General features: G+C 42.9%; 1 protein-coding gene and 1 long non-coding RNA gene across 3 annotated transcripts in view; one reads left to right on the top strand and one right to left on the bottom strand.

The window, feature by feature from the left end:
- The window catches only part of ANKH (ANKH inorganic pyrophosphate transport regulator), a 129,092-nt gene that overhangs the window by 25,142 nt on the left and 81,742 nt on the right, over nucleotides 1-22,208 (top strand). The window lies entirely within an intron of this gene.
- On the bottom strand, nucleotides 15,406-20,917 carry LOC307220989. Its single transcript, XR_013841255.1, has 3 exons — nucleotides 20,868-20,917; nucleotides 19,661-19,850; nucleotides 15,406-15,657 (listed from the first exon to the last, which is right to left on the bottom strand). It is a non-coding gene; the product is annotated as an uncharacterized lncRNA (long non-coding RNA).

Consider the following 22,208-nt stretch of genomic DNA (forward strand, 5'->3'; position numbering starts at 1 on the left):
TTTTTCACAAAAATTGACCAGAAGGAACGGAGTCATATGGGGTCAGGGGGCACAGAATAGAGTTCTGTTTTCCACCTGCAGTAACAATAACCAATAGTTATGACCCACACAGCAGTCTCAGCACAGCACTGAACATTTTGCAGAAGTGCCTCTCATTTTCTTATGGTGCAAAACTCATGTGCTTTGAGTGTTTGCAAAATGAATTATCTGCTAAGCCTTGAGAGATGAGAAACAAGTATGCATCCATTATTTAATATACTGGTTGATCCCTACACTGGAATTTAGAAAATGGGTTGTAGAATATATTGAAGTGCTATCCCAGAATAAAATGTAATGCTTTTAGCGATTGCATACTTTCATTAGCCGGCTTTTAGGTGCTCAGTGAGTGCAATTAGATTATAAACATGGGAATTTCTCTTGCATAACCTGTTGTGTGGATACACTTCAGTTCTTCCCCACCGTGAAAAGGCTGACCTTAAATGAACAAATGATGAGAGTATAGTCTTTATAAGCACTGAGTTTGCAAGTTTTTTCTCCAGGCCTTTTCTTTCCAGCTACTAAAGCATGACGACTTTTCTATATTTGCAGGGTTGTTTTTCCCCTGCTCTCTAAAGAGGTTTGTGAGATATTGACAACGGTCTGTTGGTTAGGCTCAGTTCCAGCATTGTAACATGCTCTTAAAAAAGATCATTGAGGAAAGGTTGTGCAGACCTATGAAGATGTTTATTTTACAAACCAGCTCTCTTTCTAGACAGCAGTCCTTTGGTAGGACTTCTGCAGGGAGAGCTTTATCAGGCACTTGGTTGGCATTCACAACCTTTTTTGTGCATTTTGAGACAAGGAATAAATTTATTTGTACATATGTGTGTATTCTAGAAAATATTTTAGAAAACACTTACCGCTGTTGGTTTTTTTGGGGGAGGGCTATAATGTTTGTGGACAGGGACGTGGGTGGTGCTGTGGGTTAATCCAGAGAGCCTAGGACTTGCCAATCAGAAGGTTGGCGGTTCGAATCTCCGCGACGGGGTGAGCTCCCGTTGCTCGGTCCCTGCTCCTGCCAACCTAGCAGTTCGAAAGCACACCAGTTACAAGTAGATAAATAGGTACCGCTCCAACGGGAAGGTAAACGGTGTTTCCGTGCGCTGCTCTGGTTCGCCAGAAGCGGCTTGGTCATGCTGGCCATATGACCCGGAAGCTGTACACTGGCTCCCTCAGCGAATAAAGCGAGATGAGCGCCGCAACCCCAGAGTCGGCCACGACTGGACCTAATGGTCAGGGGTCCCTTTACCTTTACTTTAATGTTTGTGGAGAATGCATGAAAACAGCATACTGTGTCAACTCAAGTAGGTTCTATGTGGGTTGTCTGAAGGATTTCACTGGATGAATCATGCAAATTGTAGAGTCCCTAGGGTTATCTGATCCAATCCCCTGCTATGCAGGAATCTCAGCAAAAGCATCCATGATAGATCGCTTGAAAACCTTCAAGGAAGGAAAGACCACCAGCTCTCATGAGAGTCTGCTCCACTGTCAAACAGCTTCCACTGTAAGAATGTTCTTCCTGGTGTTTAGTCGGAATCTCCTTTCTGGTAACTCAAAGCCATTGGTTTGGGTCCTATCTTCCAGAGCAGTAGAAAACAAGCTTGCATCATTTGCCATGTGACAGCCCTTGAGATATCTGAAGGTGGCTATCATATCTCCTCTCAATCTTTTCTTATCCAGGAGAGACTTGCTGTCTCTCCAAACCTGATCCACTCCCCAACCCTCTGCTAATCTCTTCCTTTTTAATCAAATCAAGTAAGCAGTGGAAGCCTAAACTGCTTTGGCCCTACATACCTGAAGGAGCGTCTCCACCCCCATCATTCAGCCTGGACACTTGAGATCCAGCTCTGAGGGCCTTCTGGCGGTTCCCTCACTGTGAGAAGTGAGGTTACAGGGAACCAGGCAGAGAGCCTTCTCCATAGTGGCGCCCACCGTCCCTCAGACCTCATGGTGGGCTGGACTATATTTTGAAAAAGAAAAAAAAACCAACGAATTCCTATGCCCCACAAATAACCCAGAGATGCATTTTAACTAAAAGGACACATTCTACTCATGTAAAAACACGCTTATTCCTGGACTGGCCGCAGGCCGGATTGAGAAGGCGATTGGGACGGATCTGGCCCCCGGCCTTAGGTTGCCTACCCCTGATTTAAACCATCTCTCTTAGGTTGTGGCTTGCCCTATCTCTCCTTTACCATGTCATTTTTGTTAGACAACTGGGCTGGACAGCTCCACTAGGCATCCTTCTAAAGCAAAAGTGTAATCTGTTTGCCAGCATTATGACCTCACAGAGCCAACCCCGTCAGTTTTGGCAGGAAAATGATTCTGTTTCCTTCATCCTTTTTAGTCGTTTTTGGAACAAGTTCAGCATGTACATAGGGACATTACTGTCAGGAGGTTGTATGTTTGTGACATATGCATCATTCCAAAGGAGGCCATCAATGTGTTGTTGGTTTTTAATTAAAAAACCACTTTCCCCCAAAAATAGTGATGGATAGATTATCTGTATTAATATACAATGGTAAGAATTCTCTGGCCTCTTATGTCAGGCATTGCCCCATAAAAATCTCCTAAGGGATAAATGTTATTCAGTGAATGCAGTCCGTTTCCCATTGGTGATGGCATTTCTACCATTAAGCTGTTGCTGGATTGCACTTTTATTTATTAGAACGGCCTTGTCTGTTTATAGCCCCATTCAAGAAAAGCTCTTTTATGGGCGTTGAACATTTCGTGAGATCCTGTGTGATTCCTACAAGGTGGTTGTTGTTCTTTTTTGCAGCCTTACGATTGTAGCATCAGCTGATGCACTAGAGGTTAACTGAGTTAATGACGTTGCTTGTCTGCATTGGTCTGAATTAAACCACAAGGTGTCCACCCTTTCTCCTCTTTCAACCACAATGTAGTTGCACCATTGAGCAAAATGGAGATGGCCTTCTTCCCTTATATTTGTATGGATAATGGGTGGCATATTATCAGGGCGGCATATTATCAAGGGCCACCCCTATGTTTGTTATCCCTAAGTCAAAGGAATGTTGATGCAAGAGAGCAATTTTTGGAGCAGGACCGTTTTTGCTCTGTCCAGCGGTGAACCCGATGCCAGAGCTGAGGGGAAAACAAGGGCGATACATTTGGACAAGTCTTGGTTATTTGGTGCTTCTTGTTGCCGAAGGAAAAGGCCGTGTTTTCTACCTTGTTTGCATGGCTTGCCATCTGTTGACTGAAACAGAGAAAAAGCTTGATATCCTACTGTTACTGTAAAGTCTTCCACAACTACATTGTAGGAGAGGAACTGTGAGGTGTTTCTTAAGACCACGGTAAAGCTGACAAGCTCCCTTGTTGTTTTTGCTATTGCCAGAAGGTGTTCCCTTGTTAGTGTAATCTTGTTATATTGATAGAGTGGCTGGGGAAACCCAGCCAGATGGGCGGGGTATAAATAATAAAATATTATTATTATTATTATTATTATTATTATTATTATTATTATTATTAAATACTGTACTGTGGTGTTTTTTGTATGATGCTATATTGGCTATTATGCTGTTATGAAATTGTTCTTCCTGTTTTCTTTCTTGTAAGCCACTTTGAGCACAATTTGTTTTCGTGCAAAAGTGGCATGCATACAAAATTATGAATAATAGCAACGAAACAGTTTATTATTTGTACCCCGCCCATCTGACTGGCTTGCCCCAGCCACTCTGGGCAGCTGCCAATATATAAAAACATATAATTAAACATTCAAACGCTTCTGTATACAGGGCTGCCTTCAGATGTCTTCAAAAGGTTGCATAGTTACTCATCTCTTTGACATCTGGTGGGAGGGCGTTTGCTACCACTGAGTGAGAAAGCCCTTTGCCTGGTTCCTTGTAGCTTCACTTCTCGCAGTGAGGGAACCGCCAGAAGGCACTCGAAGCTGGACCTCAGTGTCCGGGCAGAATGATGGGGGTGGAGATGCTCCTTCACAAACTTTGGGTCCACCCCCCATTGGCCACAATTTTTTTCCTGCCTGCAAAAACATAGTCAACCAGAAATAAGAGTTTTGGCTTCAATTGACCTGTTTTGCAGGCCCAAAGTACTGCAGTAGGAAATTCTGTATTTTGATTTTGAAACCCATCACAGTCCTGAAAGGTTTTATTAGTATTTATTCATGTGGGAACCATATAAAAACAACATTTATGTTATAATGGAAAATGCCCCCCCTCCCCATGTAGCTGGTTCAGTTTTCACAGCTGCCTATTGTTCTTTCACCCAGAGTTGGGGAAGGCCAGCTTGTTGCTTGAGCAGGGCTGCCCTTGCTGCTGATGGTGGACCTGATAAACAAATGGACTACTGTTGAGAGTTTATGGAAGGAATGAGTGGGAGCAGAAGGCAAGGGGGTTCCTGGAAGGCTGCAAGGGGGCTGATGAGAGCGGGCCAAAATTGATAGGGAAAGGATTTATTTTCTGAATGTTTGAAGAGCACAGTGCCACAGGGGAAAGACAAAGAACAGCGCCCTTGAATCACTTGAATCACGTGCAGGCTTATCTATTCAGCTTCACGTGCTAATTGTGTATCAAAGACAGGCTTCGGTGTTTGTTTTGCCATTGATCCTGGCCTAGAAAAGTCTTCTGCGCAAAGTACCTTTTACGTTTTTCTTCACTTGCACTGCTATCGGGATCACCACTGGTTATTTTTGTTACTGGGAGCAAGCAAACCATAGTGCTTTTCTGGTGAGAGCAGCCAGATTCATGTACCCAAAATGTGCAGTACATCTTTCTTTTTTTATAAATATTTTTTATTAAGAATTTCAACACAATAATTTTAACAAAAATACATCATCCACATTATTTCCCCCGACCCCTCCCCCCAAAACATATACCCACCCTCCCGTCCCCGCCCCCCCGACTTCCCTTAGCTCCTATCTCTGGTTTCTCAACATATATTTTTATCTGCATGTTATAGAGTTGTAAAGATCCTCAATTTATCTGTCTATATATTACCAACAAAGATTTTGTGAATGTTTATTCAAAACCTGCCAAAGAGTCCAGTTTGTATTGTTGTTTCTTCAAATATTTTGTAAAAGGTTCCCATTCATCTTTAAAGTCACAGATATCCTTGTTAGGTGATTTGGGTGTTAAAAAAAAATATGTGCGGTAGATCTAGTCTGTTTGGATTTTTAGCAGAGCTTTCCATGCGGTACTGCATTGGAAACCATTCAAACCATTAAAAAAATGGGTATACAGTCATACCTTGGGTTAAAGTTGCTTCAAGTTGAGCGTTTTTGGGTTGCGCTCCGCGGTGACCCGGAAGTAACCCTTTCTGGTACTTCCAGGTTGCTGCGGGACGTAACCTGAAAGAATGTAACATGAAGCGGACATAATATGAGGTATGACTGTAGGGCATTCTAAAAGGTGGGCGCCACTACCAAGAAGGCCCTCTGCCTGGTTCCCTTTAACCTCACTTCTCTCAGTGAGGGAACCACCAGAAAGCCCTTGGAGCTGGACCTCAGGAGGCTGAACGATGTGGGTGGAGACGCTCCTTCAGATGATTTGTTGTGACACTTCATCTGTTACCAGGTTTAGGAAAGGCCAAGCATTGGAGCTTCAAGGGAACTGTTGCTTCAGCAGTTGCTCAGTTTAGACTGTGAGAGCTTATATAGGCTCCCTCCCTTCTGGCTTCTCAGCCAAGCCCTGACCCAAGCAGTTGCTTTCATGAGCTTCACCTTCCTCCTGAGGAGATGGCTATCCGGGTACTTCACCATCATCTTTGAAGATCCTTCCTGAGTGTTCCTCTGCTCCCTTGGGTGTGTGGGTGTCTGATAACTATCCAGGAACCCAGGCAATAGGTGTAGAGACTTCATCTCCAAGAAGACTCTTCTTCTAACACCTTTTCCACCCCCAAGTACACCCATGTGTTTGCAAACCTCCTTTGTAGAACCTGAGTGGAAATATTATGGTGATATTGTCAAAGGAACAACAAATAGGTGGTTAGATGTTTAGCGCAGAAATAGCAGCTGCACTTCATATAGGAGCTTTTGGTTCGCAGCCGTCAGTTACTGCTGGTGGTCCAAGGCCCTGAATTATATCGAAGTAACTCCAAAGGAAAAAGAAATAGGTCTGCATCCAGACAATGCATTGTACCGTATATCTTTGCAGCGGCAGAAGACCCCTCCATTTAAGTCTTCATCTGACAAATGCTTGCCTTTACTGAAGTGGCTCCAAATACCCAACAGGAATAGAACATGAGGTACTCCAATTACTCTCCTCAATAGTGGTTTTTCCCCCTCTTCAAGAATTGCCTGGGTGAGATAAGAAGGAAAGGTGCGGTGTCCACATCTAAACTGAAGAGTAAAGCTTTTTACTGAAAAAGAGGATGGGGAAATACAAAGAAGAGAAAAGGATACCTTGGAATTGGAAAGGAGTCACAAAGTTGAGCGGCTCCAACTCTGCAGTTTTTCCTTTTTTTAAAAAAAAAACATCTAATACTGTATTCATCATATTTCCAGTATTTTCAGAACAAAGGGCCTATTATGCTGGGATGCAGAATACAGCAAAAGCACGTAGAATATGCCAGTGAGTAAGGCTGCTGATTGCGCAGAAGAAATATAGGACAGTTCAAGGCAGGAGCAGTTTCCACAGTGTTTGCCTTCGGCCACCAGCCAGGTTGCCTGTCAGGAAAACATACAATTAAGCAGGCATATTGCTAAACTTCACACGCACAGCAACTCCCTGGCTTAAACGTGTTATTAAATGTTTTCTGCATTTGAGAATTGCTTCTTTGAAAGGGCTTCTGAACCTGTGGAAGAAAGGCAGAATTAGGCCTTGGTTCACACATTACCCTAGTGTGTAATGTTCAGTGGTGGCGGTAGTTCTGCATAGTACATATTCTCAATGATGCAATTCAACTCAGCATAGATAGTAATGAAATCAGTGTTTCTGCTTTCATTACTCAAAATTCACATCCCAGTGGCAAATAGCGTAGACTCAACCCTTTCCAACCATTGTTTAGCAATTATAGGCCACAGCTTTCTTTTTTCTTTTAAAAATCATCTTTATTGAATTAAAATACAAATATATATACATAAGGTAAAGGGACCTCTGACCATTAGGTCCAGTCGTGACCGACTCTGGGGTTGCGGCGCTCATCTCGCTTTATTGGCCGAGGGAGCCGGTGTACAGCTTCCGGGTCATGTGGCCAGCATGACTAAGCCGCTTCTGGCGAACCAGAGCAGCGCATGGAAACGTTGTTTACCTTCCCGCCAGAGCGGTACCTATTTATCTACTTGCACTTTGACGTGCTTTCGAATTGCTAGGTTGGCAGGAGCTGGGACCGAGCAACGGGAGCTCACCCCGTCCTGGGGCTTCGAACCGCTGACCTTCTGATCGGCAAGTCCAAGGCTCTGTAGTTTAACCCACAGCGCCACCTGCGTCCCAATATATATATACATACATAAAGATAAAAAAGGAAAGATTAAGACAAAAAAAAGAGGAAAAAACACACATACAAAACACGAATTTGCATTATTATACAATCGTTCATTGAATTTCTAAATAAGACTTCCAATTCTTCTCATTTTACTTGTGTTGTTATTTACGTTTAATGCATAGCCTTCTATTAATCTAATTTGTTTTTGTAATCTGGGAGGACAGGCAAAGGTGTGTGATCTTGCCAGAGCCAGGTCATAAAACTATAGCTAGTATTTGTGTAGAGCACCCACCAGGTATCTAGCCAAAGTTCAACATGCTTTGAAGTCTTGATTTCAGCAGAGAAGAGAGTTGAACTTACTGCAAAAAAGTGAGACTTAAGAGGGGCTTGTGTTTGCTTGAATTGTTTCCCATGTTTATTTGAATTTATTCACCATGTTTGATATTGCCGAATGGTATACAGTTAAGAACCACAACATAAAGAAACAAAGTCTAGCTGGAGTTATTGGCAGTGAGCAAACGTAAAGCGGTTTGAAAACAAATCACTTCGTTTCATGAAAGTTTTCATAAGGGAAGGTTATACAACAGTTAGAGAGAATAGAAAAGATTAGGCTAAAATGATGTTTTTAGAGATTCTTGGTCTGGAAGGCGCAACAACAAAGCCCAAAGACTCAATTGACAGCATAGCATTTCTTGTGAAGTGTGGGGAGGGGAACTCACAAAGCGTTGTGTGCACAAATGTTCACAGTTTGGGAATAGCGGTGAACTTGAAGCCTGCGAGTGTGTTCTGCAGCCATTTTGATGCTTTGCTCTGGGTATCTAATACCTGCCTTTCTGTTGTGCTTTGCATGATAGAAGTTTGACATGAGCAACCTGGGGAACAGAAATGTTTGGAGAACATAGAAGGTATCATTTAATTTATTTATTTAAATTGTTTGCACTCTCCTTTAAGAAAGAAAAAGTAGTCCCCCCAAGGCAGCTAACAATCTGAAAATTTGCAAATATTAAAACAACAACTCATAATCAACTCAATTCAATCCACCATAAAACCAACAGCATGAACAAAGATGGCAACATGATAAAACAACCCCAAGCTATAGCAGTATGAAATGTTTATTTTGTACCCCTTACAACAGCTTTATAGGATAGGTCTGCTTTGGATATTTCCAGGAATAGAGGTGAGAGTAGCAGGCAAATTCCACTAAGATGGATTTCTTTCCTAGGGACCACAGTAGAATAGAATATTTACCTGAGTAAAAAGGTATGCGTCAGAGAAATATAAAATTTTCAGGCATTGGAAACAGAAGCACTTTGATCACTAATATCCATCAATGCTTTCTGATGGAATTTGATTGTGTCACGTTTAGATTTTCTGTAAGATGTGGCTACTTTCTTCCACTGAAGTACAATGTGTTAATTCAGCCAAGTAAATATTCTTTTGTCGCTTCAGGTGGCATGTCACAACACATTTAACACTTGGGTGCACACATTGGCCAGGAGGGAATTGCAAAGCAGTGTAATAACCTAAGAACCCAAAACCTCAAATCAACTCCATTGTCCTCGGAAAACAAGAATCCTCAGGGAAAGCTTTAAAAGAGTCTTGTGGGGTGGAGGGGTGGATGCATTTTAAAATGCATTGGAATTGCCTCTAAAACCAAAGCAGCTTTCCACCCTTTTGTTTAGAATCTGGAAGATTAATATATTAAAATCTGTGGAAGTTGCATATTTGGGGAGACGGCTGTGTTAGGGAGAGGAAGAAGGGAGTGCACAGAATGATATTGACTTGGATGCTAATACAAGTGTTATAAGAAAAAAACGCTCCTTTATCCCTTACAGGAGCCCGTATAGAGTCCTTATGTAGTTTTTCTATTGGTAGGAGAAAATAACAGAGGCCAGCCAGAGAATATTGAGAAGCAAAGCAGCTAGTAAGCCTGATCTTTATTAAACTGTTGCAACAGGGTGTGTCGTCCCCCCACCCCCGTGCAGGATGGAGGAGGAACCCAGAACAATGGTGCCCAAGCTCTTATACAGTGGAACATTACCTTCCGTTTTGCCGCATGCGCAGAAGCATTCTATCGCGCCGTGCACATGCGCAGAAGCGGTGCCTCTTAGATGCTGAGTTTTCGGGGTACATACGGACCCCCGGAACGAATTAAATTCGTATCCAGAGGGTCCACTGTATAGACATTTGAAATCGCCTCCCCTGTAGCTCAAGACACCCCCCCCCCCAAGAAAAACATCATACACAGGAGGTGGTCCCCAGCAGAAATTTGAATGTGTTGCTTCTCTCCTGTCTGCCAGGATAATGCCTTATCTGATTGCCTTTTCTGGGTAGCCTGGCCCATTCCTTTGAGATGGTAAATACTTAGTTCCTGAATCTCTTACACATATTGATAGTGTGCTCAGCTTAACAGATACTTGCCAGACTGTATTCCCAGGGAGGTGTAAGCCCCTCAGACCAAAGACAATTGGAAAGCTTTTCCCATTTCCTTTCTCCTTGCAGGTCAGTTTAGGAGAATCAAAATGGCTTCAGGATTGTTCTCCTGTACTATTTCAGACACATGGTTTATATACTTATGTATGTGTTTGCCTTGTACATTTATGAACGTTTATGAACATATTATATTATATTATATTATATTAATATATGTGTGTGTGCGACCTTGGAATTCCTATAACACAAGTTAAGGATGTTCATGGACGTAAAGTTTATTTCCTTTCCTTCTCCGTGCAGCCTCTTGCACCTCCCTTCCCTCCCAAAAAATCTCTCTGGAGGGTCAAAGGGCTCTCATGAACAATGTGGGATGAAGTCAGGGAGGCAGCCAGGGGAGGAGAGATGTTTGCTCACAAGCCAAGCCTTTTGAATTGTTTCAGATGCTGCACTTAGGGTAGCTAATGGTACCGTGTGATCTTGAGTAGCCAATCTCAGTTTCAGGATGGCTTTGGAAGCAGTCTCGGTTGATGCGGAAGTGGGAAGTGTGTGTGGGAAGTATTAAAACTGCCTGAAGAAACATGCCATTGGACACTGCTGCCTGCAAGGGGTGCAGCTGGATTTGCTGATAAAGCATTTCTTGGTGACGCTAGCTGCTTCTTGGAGAAGAAGCAGAAGTTTAAGGTTTATTCAATCTGAAGATGCCCTTCATATTTTCCTGCTTATTGACCACCCGTCTTAATTTCTCTTCGAAAGTTCGTTGCTGTCCAGTCCGAAGCAGACTGCTGTTGAAAATAAATGCTGCTGTTTTAAGTGTTGTTGTTTAGTCGTTAGTCGTGTCCGACTCGTCGTGACCCCATGGACCACAGCACGCCAGGCACTCCTGTCTTCCACTGCCTCCCGCAGTTTGGTCAAACTCATACTGGTAGCTTCGAGAACACTGTCCAACCATCTCATCCTCTGTCGTCCCCTTTTCCTCGTGCCCTCCATCTTTCCCAACATCAGGGTCTTTTCCAGGGAGTCTTCTCTTCTCATGAGGTGGCCAAAGTATTGGAGCCTCAGCTTCAGGATCTGTCCTTCCAGTGAGCACTCAGGGCTGATTTCCTTAAGAATGGATAGGTTTGATCTTCTTGCAGTCCATGGGACTCTCAAGAGTCTCCTCCAGCACCATAATCCAAAAGCATCAATTCTTCGGCGATCAGAAATAACATTAATGTGCCTTGACATTTTCTGTGCTGGCCGAGATAATTTCAAGCCTGGTATTCCAACAGAAGAGACACACCAATGGGTGGAAAATCTGCTGATGATTACTACTACTGTTAATTATTAAATTGCTTATATAACTTTAGTGCTTTATTGCCCATTCTGGGCGATTAAAGATGGGAGCAGATGCCTTTCTATGCTAGTAAACATACTGGAAATGAAGGGCTGACGTCAGAGACTAATGGCAAGAGAAAGCAAGCCTGTCTTAATTTTGCTGCTCAAAGCCAAGTACTGAACATACCAAACAATGGAAAAAATGTATATAAGGAACATTTCCAGGTTAAAGATGACTTGCCCTTTGTGACAAAGTGCTAATCCTTTAAGACACCAAACAAATAAAGCCATTGCATTACTTCTCAATTAAGTTCCAGTGGCACACATTATTCCAAACAGATTTAAGAACTTTTTGGTTCCATCTCCAGAAATTGCAACCCAGTCAAACATTATTTGTGTGGTTGGAGTGTTGCGATTATTGGAAGCGGCACATGATGAATGTGTTTTGCTGGTGTATTTTGATAATGTGATACATTTATCCAAGCTCATAAAAGTGGTGGGCATTTATATACTGTATTGTCGTTTTGGTAATGGAAATAAAAAAGTCTAGATTTTTGATTCTAGATCTTAACAGACAGGCAAAATAAGGCAAGTTTGATACCACCCTCAAAAAAACTAGCTGGATGTGAAATTATTATTACTTTTTTACTGGGCTTTGCTACCACAAGTTGAGAACTAGAAATAAAACAGCATGCCTCAAAGTCCGTAAAGTGATTTGACTTTTAGAGTCAGTGTTCTAGCACAGTTTTGAATTTCAGTGGAACCACATTGTACTATTGGTACGTTGATGTTCATGGTGGTTGAGGTGGGTTGGATGGTGTTATAGCCAAAAGCATTTAAAGATATTTGGTGAATTATGTAGACAGTTCTATACCATAAATGTAGTGGTTAGTTATACTCAAAAGACCAGGCTCCTGTAATAGTTGTATACAGAATTTCACTAGGTACACATTTCCGCCGCCCCCACGTGTCATCAGTGTACCTCTTTCTGTACAGCAGAGCTTTCCAAACTGTGTGTCACGACACATTAGTGTGTCGGCTGCGTTGTGTAGGTGTATCGCACAAACACTCCCCATGCTCCTCCCAGGGCTGGAAAGGGGTCAATTGAACCTCCGGTTTGCTAGTAAAATTGAATTACTGTGTTGCGAAATGATGCATGTCTAAAAAGTGTGTCACCAGCATGAAAAGTTTAGAAAGTTCTACTGTACAGGGTGACACAATAAAAATGGCCCTGATGTAAGGAGCTTCCAGGAAAATATGTCAAGAGAGGCTTCATAAAATAAGTGAGTATTCTTTTTTTAACTTTATATTTCAGTTTCTGAAGATTCTGCTGGGGTTACGTTCTGGGGATAGCGCCGGAAGCCAAAATCACATATAGTCAAAGCACATTGGGTTCAGTGGTGGGTGGGATTGCCAAAGCCCCCCCCCCCCCCAGTTGCCTGCCCGCTTTCCACATCCTTTTCAATTAAAAAAATTGTCAAGCGCTTAAAGCTGAATGTGCACAAGTTGTGAGTTACCTGTACTGAATAAAAAATGCACCATACAGTTACAGAATTATCTTTGGCTTTTGTGTGGCTTAGTGCTCTGAGATACTTTATTAGACACTGGAACGTACCGTAGCTCCTTGTGGAGAAATGTCTCCCACCATGCCTCTAAGTTAGTAGCTGTTTTCCCATATTGTGTTAATATATTTCTAGCTGCAGACATGAAAAAGATTAGTTGGTCCTTAAGCAGTAAATTATTATGGTCATATAAAAAACAGATTTAATAAAGCTTGCCTTGGATCAGGCTGTATCAGGTTGCAGTAGCTATTTTCCTTGTAAGCGAGCACAGTATTGACGAAGGATTTCATTACAGAAAGGTAGCACTAGGTATTGGTTCATCAAAAGTTCTTTGCTTAAGAGGCAACAAGGGATAATTAATGATATAAAGCATGGGTAGGCAAACTAAGGCCCGGGGGCCGGATCCAGCCCAACCGCCTTCTAAATCTGGCCCGCGGACGTTCCGGGAATCAGCGTGTTTTTACATGAGTAGAATGTGTGCTTTTATTTAAATGCATCTCTGGGTTATTTGTGGTGCATAGGAATTTGTTCATCCCCCCAAAAAAGAATATAGCCCGGCCCCCCACAAGGTCTGAGGGACAGTGGACCGCCCCCCCCCCGCTGAAAACATTTGCTGACCCCTGCTATAAAGCAACAGCAGACTTGCTTGTGGCTGAGTGTAGAGAATTGGTGGTGGAGAGGGGAGAGGCTGAAGTGAGGCGCACATGAAAAAAAATATATTTCTAAAGGAATATAATAGAATTGTGAATCTAAAATAGGAAGCCCTAGTGAAAGCGCAGTTGCCCCCCAAATAACTGAGCTGTTTTTCAGACAAATGAACCTTATTTAGATGTACAGTGGTACCTCGGGTTAAGTACTTAATTCGTTCCGGAGGTCCGTTCTCAACCTGAAACTGTTCTTAACCTGAAGCACCACTTTAGCTAATGGGGCCTCCTGCTGCTGCCACGCCACCGGAGCACGATTTATGTTCTCATCCTGAAGCAAAGTTCTTAATCCGAGGTACTATTTCTGGGTTAGCGGAGTCTGTAACCTGAAGCATATATAACCTGAAGCGTATGTAACCTGAGGTACCACTGTACTGCTGAATCGTGAGAATGAGCTGCAGACTTTCGTCATCCAACCCCCATTCCCCCTTCTTGCTGGCACGAGGAGGAATTTTTGGATTAACCAGTTTAAGCATACTCATCTTAACTGGAGTTTGTTGGAACAAACCATGGTTTACAAAGCTGATTCGTTACAACACACCATGGTTAAGAATAGTCACAGTATGGTTCAGATGACTCCCTAAACCAAGGTTAATCTGAAACAGAACTGGAAGCTATAATTCTCAGCTCCTTCTCATAGCCTCACCAGGGGAAGGGAGAGTAGAATGTGTGAACCTGGGACTCTTACATGTCCGAACGCAGCCACCATAGGATTCCAAAGCGGGACCAAGAGATCAGACTTGGTCTTACGAAATGTGTTTGGCATCCATCCCAAGCAGATGTTTGCAAATCTTCTCCAATCCCGGAGCCACTGTTGCGATTCTCTAATGTCTTTTGGTCCGAAGATGAGTATCAGCCCTCAGTATCGTTTGATGTGCCATTAATCCTAACCAGATTTGTTGTTTTGCAAGGAAATACAAAGGCAAGTGACACAGCACTGAAAAATACACTTTGTAGCATGTCCCGGAAGGAAGATTTAATATGAAGAAAGTAAACAGTGCACAAATGACTCAGCAGATACAATTTATGAAGGGCAGTGAAGCTGGCAAATCTAATGGGAGTCCCTGCAGCTCTAAAGTAGTAATGCACAGCTAGGTAAGGTTTCTGCCTGCATTGTGCAGGAATACACAGGGCCGGATTTAGGTCTGATGAGGCCCTAAACTAGTGAAGGTATTGGGGCCCTTTATATGCCCAGCTGTCCTTTGTCAACAACAAATTGTCTGTTTTTTGTGTTGATTATATGGTACTTTATGGACCTAATAGGTATCTAAAGCCATTTGCACATGTTGCCATGCCACCAGTCCATGCAGAATGTAGGTACCCTATACAGTGGTACCTCGGGTTACATACACTTCAGGTTACATACGCTTCAGGTTACAGACTCTGCTAACCCAGAAATAGTACCTCGGGTTAAGAACTTTGCTTCAGGATAAGAACAGAAATCGCGCTCCAGCGGTGCGGCGGCAGCAGGAGGTCCCATTAGCTAAAGTGGTGCTTCAGGTTAAGAACCGTTTCAGGTTAAGAACGGACCTCTGGAACGAATTAAGTACTTAACCTGAGGTACCACTGTATATAGAAATGAGCAAACCAGTGATATTTTCGGGAGCAGGCTAGCAGGTAAGTCCCATTACTTACATCATAGGAGCCTACACAACACAAAACACTGTTGCTGTATGAAGGTTTTATTTTATTTGTTTTTTATCTTATATTTTGGAAATGTACATCCAGGTTTTTTCCATTTAATTTTTTTTGGGGCCCCCAAGAGAGTGGGGCCCTAATCTATAGCTTGTTTAGCTTATACATAAATCCGGCAATGGGAATACATATGCACAAGCTGCATATACTGTCATAGGTATCTTAGTTTAACTGCAGCAGAACAAGATATGAGAAGGGTGAAAATACAAACTAGCGGAAATGTGGTTCATTCAGTAGTTCCAGCACCCCTTATTATTGCACCTCCACTCTGTATACGTAACAAAATACATCATGTCCTGATGTTCTCGCACGGACTGTTTATTCCACGCACACCTCTCATATCATTGACTTTTACTGACACAGTGCAACAGGGGGACATAGGGTAAGGTTTCGTCTCATTACAACAAGGTGTGCAGTATGTTGTTTTCACATAGGGCGTCTTAATCGCTTAAATGTTCCCAGTATTGTGTGGTGCGTTCTTTAGAGATGACTGCGCCCATGCTGATATTCTAAAACTGGAAAACAAACAGAAAAGCACAAACTGTGTGCACCTTACTATAAGAAATGGCAGTATTAATTCCTTCCATTCAAATTCTGCTCAATTACTGTGGATTAGTCAAATAGGCAAAGGTTCCGTACAAAAGCTAAGGGTGGATGTAGTACCGTATTTTTCGCCCTATAGGGCACACCTAGGTCTTTTTTGGGGGGGGAAATAAAGAAAAAAAATTATTTCCCCCCCAGGGCTTCCCCCGACCCCAGCCCCCAGAACAGGCTGCTATCCGTAAGCCTGGGGAGCCCAGCGGGAAGTCGCGCCGGGCTCCCAAGGCTTGCGGATAGCTTCCCGAAGCCTGGAGAGCGAGAGGGGTCGGGGTCGGTGCGCACCGACCCCTCTCGCTCTCCAGGCTTCAGCAAAAGCCTACATTCGCCCCATAGGATGCACACACATTTCCCATTCATTTTTGGAGGGGAAAAGTGCGTCCTATAGGGCGAAAAATATGGTAGTTTTCAAGGTTTCTAAACTAATCTTAAATGCTAGGAAAACTGGGTTATAGGTATACCAGAGTGACTCAGAGGTTCATTTTGTGCGTTGAGCTGCCCCCTAACCTTGTAGTGTTGGGAAAATCATGTGCTCTGTACAAAGCTCATGGCACTTGCTAAACTATGGACTGGAAACATTGGCTCTTAAAATATGGGTTGAAAATAATGGATTTTCAGGGTGTGCCTGGTATGTTATCTGTTTGTCCATATCTTTTGACAGGATTGATTGATTTTAAGTGAGGAAGAATGAGCTATGTCAGGTATAATGCAGGGAATTCATCCTGTATTGCCTTTGTTGACAGCCTTCCTGTTGGTGGAGGAATGCATACAACTTGTACCTTTGTACGGTAGTCTACATTCCAGCTACATGAAAGCCAAAAGTTTGTGGGCACACACACACACACACACACACACACACACACACACACAAACATCTTCCTTCATCCGTCCAGGCAAGCAAGAGTCATCATCACAAGGACACATTTCAACAAGGCAAAATCAGCTGGAGTAAATGGAGCAGGTCCAGCAATGGGTGTGGCTTGGGGAGAGTTCAGAGGGCCGGACACAGAGGACTGAGGGCCATATTTTGACCTCCCATTCTGAAGTTCCCCATTCCTAGGGTTTATTCGTTGTTGCTTTCAATCAAGCTTATAAATGGCCACCTGTGGTGAGCTGGCAAGGACATCTTCCTAAATCAAGAAAACAGTTACTTCTCTCCCTCTTCCAGGCCTTCTGTATGAATTTATTAATGCAAATGAGCTAGTAAAAAAATATAAAATCAAACCAATTACAAAATACAGTGATTGTTCAGTCGAGTTACCAGTACAATTTTGCTCCTACTAAGCCTCTCAGTGTGCTTTAGATGCATTAATTTATGACTATATACAGTGGTACCTCTGGTTATGTACTTAATTCGTTCTGGAGCTCTGTTCTTAACCTGAAACTGTTCTTAACCTGAAGCACCACTTTAGCTAATGGGGCCTCCTGCTGCCGCCGCGCCGCCACTGCGCGATTTCTGTTCTCATCCTGAAGCAAAGTTCTTAACCCGAGGTACTATTTCTGGGTTAGCGGAGTCTGTAACCAGAAGCGTATGTAACCTGAAGTGTCTGGAACCCGATGTACCACTGTAATGAGAATTTTTATTAAGAATTTAAACATAGCAAATTATCAAAACACATCATCTTCATTCTTCCCCCCCATTTTTTTTCTCCTCCCCTCCCCAAGAAAAACCCTCCCTCCCAAGATTTCCCTCATCTCCCCTCTCTGATTTTTCAACACCTGTTATTCTCTGCATATTGTAGAATTGTAAAGATCTTAAATTATCTGCCTATTATGTTAACAATAAAAAACTTTGTGTATGTTTATTCAAAACCTGCCAAGGAGTCCAATTCATATTGTGTTTTTTTAAAGTAATTTGTAAAAAGTTCCCATTCTTCTTTAAAGTCTTTTTTTTTTTTTTAAATGTAGATCTTCTGTCTGTCTGTACTTCAGATATTGGTTGCTTTCATGAACATCTCACTGATGCTTTGCTGTCAACAGCAAAGCTCTTTTGTAAGTCTCATGAGTAAAAACAAACAAACCTCTCAGCAAGTGATGCTGCATGCCACATATGCGATAGCTTTGGGGTTTGGTTTAAACACCTATCCCACCACCCCCGGTGTTACGTCTTTCCCACCCTTTGACGTCAAATGCCTTGGAATAAAATTAAACATGCCTGCCGCAACCCTAAAGTAACATTTCTGCAAAACCACTTCCTTTCTTCGCCAGGAGTTTGTTGTATTTTGCTTGGCTGCCTCCTTCACAGAGGGATTCTATAGGCAAGAGGTCACTTGGGTTTCTGCTGTACTATTGATCACAACAGCTATCCTCTCAAGAAAGCTTGTCTTCTGTGACCTAAGAAATAGGTTTTTGTTATGTGGATGGTGATGAAGGCGTTCTACCATTGCACTGTGGAGAGCGTGCTAACTTATGGTCTGTGCGTGTGGTTTGGGAGTTGCACGGCCAGGGAAAAAACAATGCTATCCAGGGTTGTAAAGACTGCAGAGAGAATTATTGGGTGCACTCTTCCCACCTTAGATCAAATCTATGCTGCCAGGTGCCATACGAAAGCAGCAGAGATAGCACATGATAGTACGCACCCCGGAAATGATCTCTTTCAGCTTCTGCCTTCCAGTGGCGTAGCGTGGGTTGTCAGCACCCGGGGCAAGGCAAGTAATTTGCGCCCCCTAACCCGTGGATTTGCGCCCCCTAACCCTAACCCCCAGATGTTGCGCCCGGTGCGGCCGGCCCCCCCTGCACCCCCCACGCTACGCCACTGCTGCCTTCTGGAAGAAGGTATAGGGTTATAAAGGCCAGGACTAGCCGCCTGAAAAACAGTTTCTACGCTAATGCAATTCTGGTTCTAAATGCAGCATAAGGGGTCTCTGTAGTATAGTGTTTTTTAAAATGGGGTTTTAGAGTTTTTAGGGGTTTTAGAATGTTTTATGTAGTTTTGTAGTAGTTTTATGTAGCTTTTATGTAGTTTTGTGGTAGTTTTATGTAGTTTTAATGTAGTTTTATGTAGTTTTCAATTTCATTGTTCCGCAAGGGACAATGACAATAAAGATATCGTATCGTATCGTATGAACCAAGTCAACCACATAAGGCCTTCTTGTTGAATATTAAAAATGTCTACAATCCAGAGAGGGACACTACGAGAAGGGAACGTGAAACCCTGGTGACTGGATCCTCTGTTCTCAGATGTCCAGTAGAGTTATATCCATTGCCATATTGGCAGGGTTCAAAATTAGCAGGGGGCCGGGCGCATTTTGCGAGCACCTCCAAAAGTCTGAGTGCCATTTTTTTGCGCTTGGCTGACACTTAAATGTATGTGCTTTGAAGCATTGAAATATTCGTTAAGGAGTTTAACAATAAAGAGTAGAGTGTTTTGAAAACATGTTTTAACAATTTTTGCTAAAAGTGTGATATTAACGTGTCACTTATGCGAATTGCGTATTAATTCATGCTTATCAAAATACAGTGGTACCTCAGGTTACATACGCTTCAGGTTACAGACTCTGCTAACCCAGAAATAGTGCTTCAGGTTAAGAACTTTGCTTCAGGACGAGAACAGAAATTGTGCTCTGGCGGTGCGGCGGCAGCAGGAGGCCCCATTAGCTAAAGTGGTGCTTCAGGTTAAGAACAGTTTCAGGTTAAGTATGGACCTCCAGAACGAATTAAGTACTTAACCTGAGGTACCACTGTACCCACAAATTCTTGAAACATCTTCACAGCCCCAGTACTGATCTTTATTCAGAATGTAGAACTGGAAACCAATTAACAACACTGTGCTTACTGGCTCTCAAGATGAGCCATTACTGTGTATTTTCCATATATTGAGAATAAATAACCCCTGTCAATTTTTGAAATGAATTTACAGATAAGGCGATTTGGCTAAATGGTTACATCATTCTTCCAAATGCTTCTTCCACATACCTTTTAGTCGATCTATCGTTTATGAAGAATAGAAAAATACGTGCAGAATATTTTCCTCCGCCTTTACTAATTTTAAATGCAGTTTATTGGCAACCATGCCATCTTGCAGTCACAGGATACTTTGTTTTTTGTTTTTCTACCCGACCGTCGTTACTCATCATCTGTGCTTCACCATATGGCTCATTTTTCTCTGCGTGGAAAGTGATGCATTTCAAGGGATGACATTGGATAAGGTAGTTACCATGAAATATTTTGTTCATTGGTTTAGACAAATGCTGTCAGTTTCTCTGTTTCAGGAGGAATAATACTCTTCCCCCACACCATAAACAAACCATTTCGACCTGATAAATTGATTTAAATTAAGTACAGGTATGATTTTAGCGAAACTATTGCTCAGCATCTGGGGTTGGGGGCGTTGTTCAGTTGCGTCCAGCAGAGTACTGTCTTGTCCCCCATGCTTTTTAACATTTATCCAAAAGCAGCAAAAGGAGATTTGGAGTGAGAGCTCCAGCTCTCTGTTTCACCTAAATTAGGCAAGGTAGACCAGGAATTAAATGTTTTTTGGAAGCCATGATGGGCTGGATGGGGGCAAGCAAATGTTAAAAGGTGCGCCTTCCACTTACATTATGCTTTTATTTGTTTGTTTATAAAAGTACTGGTATATCAATAATAATAATAATAATAATAATAATAATAATAATAATAATTTATTATTTGTACCCCGCCCATCAGGCTGGGTTTCCCCAGCCACTCTGGGCGGCTTCCATAAAAACAAAAAATACACTAAAATATCACAGATTAAAAACTTCCCTGAACAGGGCTGCCTTAAGATGTCTTCTGAATGTCAGGTAGTTATTTATCGCTTTGACATCTGATGGGAGGGCGTTCCACAGGGCAGGCGCCACTACCGAGAAGGCCCTCTGCCTGGTTCCCTGTAACTTTGCTTCTCGCAGTGAGGGAACCGCCAGAAGGCCCTCGGCGCTGGACCTCAACGTCCGGGCAGAACGATGGGGGTGGAGACGCTCCTTCAGGTATACTGGGCCGAGGCCGTTTAGGGCCTTAAAGGTCAACACCAGCACTTTGAATTGTGCTCGGAAACGTACTGGGAGCCAATGTAGGTCTTTCAAGACCGGTGTTATGTGGTCTCGGCGGCCGCAGTTGACAGCAACCATTCCTTTATACAATAAGACCACGTGTAAAATAAAACCTGAGATTGATGACTGAATTGCCCACATAAGCTTGGTGGCATCTAAGAGATTCCAGGAGACGGTTGAAGGTTAAAACAGAATGCAGCTCCTGAATTTCTGTTGGAAGAGTGTGCCATAGAATCATACAGTTGGAAGGGATACCAAGGGTCATCTAGTCTAACCCCCTGCAGTGCAGGAATCCCAGTTAAAGCATCCATGACAGATGATCATCCAGCCTTTGTCCAGTGTGGGAACCATGATCCTTTGCAATTCTCCAGTGCATGTCCAGAGAATGTCGCCAAGTGTTTGGTGATGCAAGTCTCCTTGCAGAGTTTTATGAGCACAACCAATGGCTGGTCTAGTTGCAGCAAAAATAATTGTTGCGGGACATATGCTCTCTATGAAACTTCTTTGGATGTCAGTTTTGATCAATTTCCCTTCACATATTGGGGCATTTAAATTAATGTCCACTTCTCTATACATTGGTAGATAGGAACATGCACGAATACAGTTTTTATCCAATTATGCCATATCTTTACCAAAGACATACAGTGGTGCCCCGCAAGATGAACGCCTCGCAAGATGGAAAACCCGCTAGACGAAAGGGTTTTCCGTTTTGGAGGCGCTTTGCAAAACAAATTTCCCTATGGGCTGGCTTCGCAAGACGAAATGTCTTGTGAGTTCCTGCGATTTCCCCCCCTTTTCCTAAGCCGCTAAGCTGCTTATCAGCTGATCCGCTGATAAGCCGCTTAACAGCTGATCCGCTAAAAGCCGCTAAACCGCTAACAGCGCTAATCCTCTAAGCTGTCAATGGGCTTGCTTCGCAAGACGAAAAAAACGCTATACGAAGAGCCTCACGGAACGGATTAATTTCATCTTGCGAGGCACCACTGTACCATACATTTCCGTGTATAAGACAAGCTTTTTGTCAGCTAAAATCATCTCAAAAATTGTGGGTCGTCTTATACATAGATAGCATATAGTGGTGATGGGGGATTGGTTCCTGCTGTGAGCAGCAGATTGCCAGCAGTGATTGCGCTGTTGATTGGTGTCTGTGACAAGTGCTGCTTTTGATTGGCTGTTGCTGTGGCCAATGGGTGGGTGTTTCCGCGATGCATCCGTTGATCAGGCTGGTGAGCAATTTTCATTGTTCTCCACCCAAAAAAGCTCCACAACTCTGAGAGCAATCCTCCCCACAAAAAGTTCAACAACTCTGGGCAATCCCCCCCCCCCCCATTTTCTGAATTTTGAGTCCCCCAAAATAGGGGGTGTGTTATACATGGGAAAATACGGTACTTCAGCCTTATCCAGTCCAGCATTTTCTATTGAAAAGCAGCCAAACAAGCATGGGATACACAAGA

The sequence above is a fragment of the Podarcis cretensis genome, assembly GCF_951804945.1.
Source record: "Podarcis cretensis genome assembly, chromosome: 7".
Classification (NCBI taxonomy): Eukaryota; Metazoa; Chordata; class Lepidosauria; order Squamata; family Lacertidae; genus Podarcis; species Podarcis cretensis.